The sequence below is a fragment of the Pogona vitticeps genome, chromosome 1 (assembly GCF_051106095.1).
Source record: "Pogona vitticeps strain Pit_001003342236 chromosome 1, PviZW2.1, whole genome shotgun sequence".
NCBI lineage: Eukaryota > Metazoa > Chordata > Lepidosauria > Squamata > Agamidae > Pogona > Pogona vitticeps.
The window spans coordinates 15,331,913-15,341,274 of NC_135783.1; positions in this window are offsets into that span (position 1 = coordinate 15,331,913).

Sequence of the window (9,362 nt, forward strand, 5' to 3'; positions counted from 1 at the left end):
GCTCTAGCACTTTATCCGCTATCATAGAATGGTGAAGTTGGAAGGGACATACAAGGCCGTCAAGTCCAACCCCCTGCTCCATGCAGGTATACAAAGCATATCTGCCAGGTGATTGCAGTGGTGCCCCACTTGATGACGATAATCCGTTCCAGGAAAATCGCTGTTAAGTGAAATCGTCGTCAAGCGAAAAAAAAAAAAACCATTGGAATGCATTGAAAACCGGTCAATGCATTCCAATGGGGAAATACCTCATAGTCTAGTGAAGATCACCCATAGAGAACTGCCGATCAGCTGTTTAAAATCACTGTCTTCTGAAGCTTCTGTCCGGAAAATAGCCATTTTGTGAAGGGAGGGAAGCCATTCTGCAAAGGGAAGCCATTCTGCAGAGCTGGAAAAAACATTGTTTGCGATCAAACGGTTTGCGAAGCAGGCACCTAATTGACGTAAAGCGAAAAAAACCCATAGGAACCATTGTTTTGCGATCACTATAGCAATCGCAAAAAACTCATCGTCAAGCAATTTCATCGTCAAGTGGGGTCATCGTCAAGCGGGGCATCACTGTATTTAATTTTTTCTTAAATGCCTCCAGGGTTGGAGCACTCACCAACTCCTGAGGTAGTTGGTTCCACTGACGTACTGCTCTAACAGTTAGAAAGTTTTTCCTGATACTCTACTGAAATCTGGCTTCCTGTAACTTGAGCCCATTGTTGTGTGCCATGCACTCTGGGATGACCAAGAACAGATCTGAACCTCTTCTGTCTGACAGTGCAAGTACTAGTAAGGGTCCAAACAAAGTTTTTCCATTTCGTTAAGAAGAATCAGGTGGCCACAAAGGCATGAATGAAGACACCTGGATTTTCAGCCATATATGTGAAAAGGACACAGAGATTCCAGCAGGTGTTACACCCAACTTGAACCAGCAGCATGAGGAAGTAGAACTTGCAATGTAAAGACTGAATGTTAATTCGTTGGCCAGTATTCTAATCCCTAAAGATGGAGTAGAAGGTTAAGCATGTGACTGTTCCGCACATTCTGCCCAGCTTCCCACTATGTAATATTACCAGGAATGCCCTCAGAGCACATGCATGAATTCACATATAGTTGAAGATGCACCTGTAAGGAAAATTTGAATTATGACAGTAGTGTGTCTTCACACAGATAGGACTGAGTAGATCTCACTCACACAGAACTATTCTCTTGTGAATTTTATGGAACATAAAAAGGATTTTTATGATATTACAGATTCACAGTAACGTATATAACCAATATGGGGAAATACAGGCTCAAAAGATGCATGGTTGAGAAGGTACTCGGATTTGGGCTGATCTGAAAAGGTCTTCAATGCCTAAGCAAGGATAAGAAGAGGAAAGGAAGTAAGGATCTTTTTCCAAACCACACAACCACACACACACAAAAGTCAGGGTTAGATTAAGGCCCCACCTATGTGTGAGGAAAATACTCCCAGAATATAGATAAAGAGTGACAAACATTATCCCTTCAGAGTCTTGTTAGACTGTGTCAAAGTTACAGAAAGTTAGAACTCTATTGGAAAAATATAAGGGAATTACAGAGCTCCTAGGCCAGAAACTAGGCATTCAGAAGAGCAACACAGGCTACTAAAAAGCAAAGTGTGCTGCTTATGTACCACCCCATAGTGCTTAAAGCACTCTCTGGGCGGTTTACAATTTTTAATTTTGGAGGCTATACATTGCCCTCCCCAGCAAGCTGGGTACTCATTTTCCTGACCTCGGAAGGATGGAAATTTGATTCAACCTTGAGTCAACTGTCAGAGCACTTGATATCAAATGCTCACTGTGATCAGAGTTTTGGCTGCAACACTACAGTTTAACCACTGTACCACAAGGTTCAAGTAGGATTTTCTGGATGAATCTTGGATGGGGTTGGGGGGCTAAGACAGTGATTTCATCTGAGAAATTAAGTCAGCAAAAAGAGACCTGGTAGAGATAAGCAGGAAGTTTCAGGCAGAGGTAGATACAGAAAGATGAGTACCTCAGAACATTTCCCCAGAACAACTAATATGCCCACTGTTTCCATAGGGCTGGAAACCAAGCCATATGAGGAAAGATTCAAAGAAATGGGCATGCTTATTCTTGAAAAAAGAAGACAGAGGGGTGATATGATAACACTTTTCAAATATTTCAAAAATACTATATAGGACAAACCTATCCATTCTAAAGGAAATCAACCCTGAGTGCTCACTGGAAGGACAGATCCTGAAGCTGAGGCTCCAATACTTTGGCCATCTTATGAGAAGAGAAGACTCCTTGGAAAAGACCCTGATGTTGGGAAAGTGTGAAGGCAAACAAAGAAGGGGACGACAGAGGACAAGATGGTTGTACAGTGTCATCGAAGCTACCAACATGAATTTGACCCAACTCCAGGAAGCAGTGGAGGGCAGGAGGGCCTGCCGTGCTCTGGTCCATGGGATCACGAAGAGTCAGACATGACTAAATGACTAAACAACAACAAATATAGGATAAATACTATAAAGAGTAGGGGCAGTATATGTTCTTGATCATCCCAGAGTGTAGGACATGCAACAATGGGCTCAAGTTACAGGAAGTAAAATTTCGACTGAACATCAGTAAAAACGTGCTGTTAGAGCTGTAAGACAGTGGAACCAATTACCTCAAGAAATAGTGAGAGCTCCAACACTGGAGGCATTCAAGAGAAACTTAGACAATCACCTGGCAAATATCCTTTAATTTCTATTCCTGCATTGAGCAGGGGGTTGGACTTGATGGCCTTATAGGTCCCTTCCAACTTCAGTATTCTATGATTCTATGTATTCTGTACGGTTTTCAATGAGACCGGCTAGAGATGTGGCCCCTTGTTAGTCATTGTCCTGTTTTGCCGTGATCTTAATATTTGCCCACTTGGTTAATCCTGTCTGATGGTCCAGAGAAAATGCATAGGAAGAAGAAGATGGCTAGATTGGTTTACAAAAATCCAGACCTTTCTAGGTTTGCTCTCTCAGATCTCCAGACAATTCTTTTAACATAAAAACCAAAAGAGGGCTATTCAATCTATTTGGCTTCTCTACAAGAGGGCTAAGGTTGAGATGACTCTTTGAGATGATTGGCAATATTCACTCTGAATATTGGCACCCTTGCAATTCTGTCAGAAAATGCAACCCTTCTCTCAGAAAATTGTTGCAGTTGCAAATGTTGTGGTACTCACATGTTCATTTCTTTGGTCTGTGTTGGAACACCACAAAAAAACAGAGAAGAAAAGTCAATTCTGGAATTATCGAACACTCTTCTTTTGCAAACTGCTCCAGGGCCTTCAAATTGGAAGGAAGCCTTCTCCGAACTGTTGTTTTGAGATCTCTCCATAGGTGTTATATGGGATTCAGATCTGGACTCATTGCTGGCCATTTCAGAACTCTCCAGCGCTTTGTCTGTAACCATTTCTGAGTGATTTTTAAGTGTGTTTCAGGTCATTGTCCTGCTGGAAGACCCATTACCTTTGGTGGAGATGCTGCTTTCTGACACTGGCCACTACGTTGCTCCCCAAAATTCTTTGGTAATCATCAGATTTCATGGTACCCTTCACACAGCCAAGGCATCCAATGCCAGAAACAGCAAATCAACCCCAAAACATCTTTGAACCTCCACCATGTTTGACTGTAGGGACTGTTTTTTTAAAATGCCTCATTTCTATTTCTGCAAACAGTGCCACGATGTCCTTGACCAAAAAGCTCTACTTTTGTCTCATCTGTCATCTGTACGTTCTCCCAGGAGGATTGTGGTTTTGTCACATAGGTTTTGGCATACCCCAGTCTTGCTTTTTATGCCTTTATGTCAGCAGTGGTGTCCTCCTGGGTCTCCTATCATAGCGTTCCTTTTCATTCAGATGGCTACAGATAGTGCGAGCTGACACTGTTGTTCCCTGTGTCTACAGATCAGTTTGGAAGTTAATCTGGGTTCTGTCTCCACTATTCAAACAATGTTTTGTTGTAATTTTTCAGTAATTTTGCTCTTCCGTCCACATCCAGGGAGGTTAGCTACAGTTCCATGGGCTCTAAACTTCGTGATGATATTGCGCACAGCGGACACAGGAATATTAAGATGTCTGGAAATGGACTTGTAGCCTTGAGATTGTTGATGGTTTTCCACAATTCTTTCTCTCAAATCCACAGGCAGCTCTTTACACTTCATTCTTTTCTTCATGCTCAATGTGACAAACAACACAAAGGTTAAGTCAACTTTTCTCCATTTTAACTGGTTGCAATGTGATTATTATATTGGCCACACCTCTTACTTGCGACAGGTGTGTCTAAATACAAATTAAAGGAGCATCACGTGCTTGAAAAGCAATTATTTCTTACAATTTAGACAGGGTGCCAATAATTTTGGCCAGTGCATTTTTGGGTTTTTGTGTGGGATTGTATCAGATTTGACTTTTCTTCTCTGTTTGTGTGTGTGTGTGTGTGTGTGTGTGTGTGTGTGTGTGTGTGTGTGTGTGTGTGTGTGTGTGTGTGTGTGTGTGTGTGTGTGTGTGTGTGTTGTTCCAACGCAAATCAAAGAAATGAACATGTGGGTACCAAACATTTGCAACTGCAACAATTTTCTGAGAGAAGGGTTGCATTTTCTGACAGAATTGCAAGGGTGCCAATATTTTTGGCCATGCCTGTATGAAAAGTCTGGCATCCATTTTCCTGCTGGCAACATTTTGAATTGTGGACAGTGAAGCACGATATCCCACATTTTCAAACCAGAGGATTATTTGAAGAATTGCATTTCCTAGCATTTTAAAATGGACGTTTAAGCATACATACATTGTGCGCACAAATTCCAACAGCAGCTTCCCTCATGTAGAACCACCCAGTGCTACAGGATTTTAGAAGATGAGCACTTGATCTGTAATATGATTGCTGGGGATGGCAGAACCAAGAAAAGTTGTCCTGTGGTTGCAGTTCCTCTGTGGAAAATATATTGTGAAGGGCTGTTTTGGACTTCCTGAAATGGCAAAGCAAAGGCATGGATGAGTCCAACACATACAACACAAAAACAGACAGAATCGTTAACCTCTCAGATAAACTAATGTTGCCATGCCTGCTCTGCAGAATGCAGACTAGAAAGATAATTTCTAATTTCAGAACCTTTGTTCTATGAACGTATTATACATATGTTTTCCAAAAGATCTTCCTTCACCTTTTGAAAAAAAAAAAGGAGGGGAGGGCTAGGAGTTAGCAGAGATTTTTACCAAAAACCAAGGTCAAATTTTCTTTGTTTCTTTCCTTACTTATAATTTCCACTTCTTTACCACCCTATTAGTGTTGCCATTCTCTGGGCACTTGACAATACACAATAAAATCATACAATAAAAATACAATAAAATACAATAAATCCTCTCACTAGCTAAAACAATGGACCAACTTTTAAATATAAATACATAAACTAAAACCTATCTGGAGATCTATGCCAATATTTATCCCAGTAGAAGGCAGTTTTATATACCGTATTTTTCGCACTATAAGATGCACTTTCCCCCCACAAAACAGGGGGGGTTGAAAGTCTGTGCATCTTATGGAGCGAAGAAAACAGATTATATTTTCCTGTTTTCTTCTCCTAAAAAATTGGTGTGTCTTATGGAAAGGTGCGTCTTATGGAGCGAAAAATACAGTAATTCTGTCTTGATTAGTTTTCTAAAAGCAGAGAAGGCTGGTGGTGGGCAAAGGTCTGTAGGAAGTTGGGAGGAAGGATCCCCAACCAAGAAAGCTTGGTTCTTAGTGTTGGCTTCTTTGGCCTTCTTAGGTGTTAAACTTCTTAACGTCAAGGTTTATTAGTGGCATGTTTTGGGAGAGGCATTCCGCCAAATACTGAGGTCCTAACCCATTAATGGCATTATGAGTAGCACCATAAATTGAGCACAGAAACTAACAGGGCAATCAATGGAAGCTGAGAAAAGACACTCTTGGCTACAACCGACATTTACACTTCCATTTAGAAGTGCGACAGTGGAGCTAGTTAACTCGGGAGTTGGTGAGTGCTCCAACACTGGAGGCATTGAAGAGAAACTTAGACAACTACCTGGCAGATCTGCTTTGATTTGTATTCCTGCATTGAGCAGGGGGTGGACTTGATAGCCTTGTAGGCCCCTTCCAACTTCACTTTTCTATGATTCTATAATTGAGAGGGCTTGGTCTAACAGTACCCCAGGCTGCAAATCCAAACCTTCAGGGAGAATGCAACCTTGTTGAGGCCAGGTAAATTTCCCTCTAACTGATCTGATAATCTACCCAACAGTAAGATCTCCATCTTATCTGGATTCTGTTTTGATTTATTGACCCTAGTCCAGTCCCTGATCAGTGCCAGACAACACTCAAGGACCTGCATAGAGTCACCTGCAGAGCTGTGTGTCACCTGCATATTGATGACAACAAACATGAAATCTCTGTATGACGTCTCTCAGCAGCTTTATATAGATATTAAAAGCCATTGGGGAGAGGGCCAACCCCTGTGGGATCCTGTAAGGGAGCCCCCAAGGGGTGAACAACAACTCCCCCATCTGTACCATCTGGTATCAGTCCTTGAGGAAGGACCTCCTGTTTGGCCAGAATGAGTTAAAAGGTTATTGGAGAGCCAGCTAATCGGGTCTGGATTGAGAGATTCAAAAATTCGGATTACCCCAGACCTAGAACTGATTTCCCCTTTGAAAACTCATTTCAGGAATCTGGTCTCAAAAATCCCCAGAGAATGTTTACTGAAACACTCAAGAAAACACAGCTATGCGCTGTTCTAAGATACAGGGAAACTCAGTGAATGGGCCTTACAAAATTGTACACTAATTCCCTGAAACATAGAACATGTCCTTGTTTCTGGAGGAATTTTTTTAAAACAACCCCCATTTTTTTACTCCTTTCAGAACAGCTGTGACCTTGACTTGCCTGTAGTTTTTAGCTACAATGTATCCTTGCCAAATCTCTTGGTATCAAGCCTGCACCATGCATGCTCAATGTTATAATAAAATAGCTGTTTCTCCCATTTGAAAGGCCTTTTTTAAAGACCAATATTTCAGCCCCTACAGCTTAGATTCTTTCCAAATAAAGAAAAGTGAGTGGGGCCAACCATTCTCTTTCAAGATAAGCAAGACTGATCTTTTCAGGTTATGTGAGCTATTTTAAATCTGGGGTAGTTGGCAGTCACCTATTTCTGAATGGGAAGGGGAATATATTTATCCTTTTTTTAAAAAAATCATACCTTTAAAACTCTTTCCCAAATTTCATTGAATTTGGTAAAAAGAGGAGACTGACTGCTACAACTTTGCTAAATGTGGTGCTGATCCGAAGTGCAGTTTAAAAGGTTTTTTGTTGTTGTTGTTAGAGTGACCTTGTAGAATGTTGGTTTGCTCTGTTGTTTGACATCATAAAAGTGCAGAAGAGAAGAAGAACAGAGAAAGCCTGGGAGGGAAACATATAATGACACAAAGAGACATCAAAGACAATGGCAAAGGAGTTGACAAAGAAAAGAAATGAGGGCAACACTTGAGAGGGCAGCGAGACAGGGAAAGATATCTAGGAGGTGGAGGATTCACAGTGGGAGACACAGTGGCTGCTCAGCGGGAAACATATTGGCCAGTTTCCAACTTAGCTAGTTTTAACTAGAAAGGAGACTCATTGAATCAGCACTCGGATACCCAGTGTAGTGGAGTAGATAGTGATGGATGATGGGACTTGAGTTCAAATCCCTGCTCAGCCATCAAAACTCACTGAAGTGGTAGCATTGATAAAAGCACTTGTTAAATGCCTAACTTACCTTGAAAACCCTAGCAAGGTCCTCATATGTGAGATCTGACTCGATTTCGCACAATACACAGAGAGACAATGGTCAACAGTTATGTGAATCCCACTGAATCAACTGGGCTACTGTGGTTGGGACTAAACACTGGTCAGTGTTTGTTCTTATTCTACAAGAAGCCAGGAGCTTAACATGACTGCAACAAGGTTATGGAACTCCCAACCAATTACTATCAAGTAAGTACCACCACTTTTCAGTTCCTTTTGCTCCCTCAAAATATTTTCTTTCATGCGTGCGTTCTTTGATCTGTAAGTTATCTGTCTTTTTTTCTGTTCTTTTTTTTTTAAAAAAAACTTTGGCCCTGATCCCACTGCTTGCATGATGTGCAAGTGGTGGGGCTTTTCCAGAGCTTGTGCAAGGAGACATGCAGTACCACTCTGCACACAGATAAGCCTGTTGGATATCATGGATCCTCACTCTGCCTCTCTCTATGGGGTACAGGCTGTTGTTCTTAAAAACTCAATACAATCTAAATGATTGTGTTTCCCTTCAGATCTTTATTGATTACAGCCCATGTGTTCCTCATGGTATGACCACTATATGTTGTTGTTGTCATTGTCGTCATCATCATCATCATTGTCACCATTGTCATCATCAATGTAGGATGCTGCTGTGGTGGTTGTGGTTGAGTGCCATCAAGTAACCCCCCTGACTTACGGTGACCCCATGAATGAGCAATCTCCAAAATGTCTTGTCCTCAACAGCCCTGCTCAGAGGTCATGCAAACTCAAGCCTGTGGCTACTTTTAGAGAGTCAAGTCATCACACATATTTGGTCTTCCTCTTTTCTTGCTGCCTTCCACCTTTCCCAGCAATATTGTCTTTTCCAGACAGCCCTGCCTTCTCATGATGTGCCCAAAGTTGGATAGCATAAGTTTCAACATTTTTGCCCCATAAATAGTTCAGGCTTGATTTGACCCAGTTGTTTCTTTCTTGCAATCCAGGGTATCTGCAAAGTTTCTCCTCCAGCACCATATTTCAAACAAATCTTTTTTTTTTCCTGTCAGCTTTCTTAACTGTCCAGCTTTCACACCTATACAAGAGTGTGGATGATCTTGGTCTTGGTCTCCAGGGATTCATCCTTACAATTGAAGATTAGAGATGGGCATGAATATAAAAATGAACCAGGAAGATTGCCAGGGGTCCTATTTCTGCAACTATGATGCCCTCGCCTCTCAGCTGAGAGGTGGGCACATGTCCATAAGCAGCCGGCCTGATGGGCTGGATGCTAATATATATTTTTGTTTTGCATCTGGCCATGTCCCAATAGACTGCTAAAGAAAAAAAGCAGGGGGGGAATTATATATATACAAAAGCACCTGGTCCTGTCCCCCACCAGCTGATAAAAAAGGTGGAGACATCTGCAGAGACCATGGGCTGTGGGGGTTGGGAGGTAGCTGAGCTTTTGTGTGTGAGCTACTAGGCTGTGTAAAAAAAATTTTTTTTGCGAATTTTTGGCTCATGGTTCGTGCACTTCCACGAAACACGAACCGAGATGAACCACCATTTTGGCAGGTCATGTTCATCTCTATCGATCTTT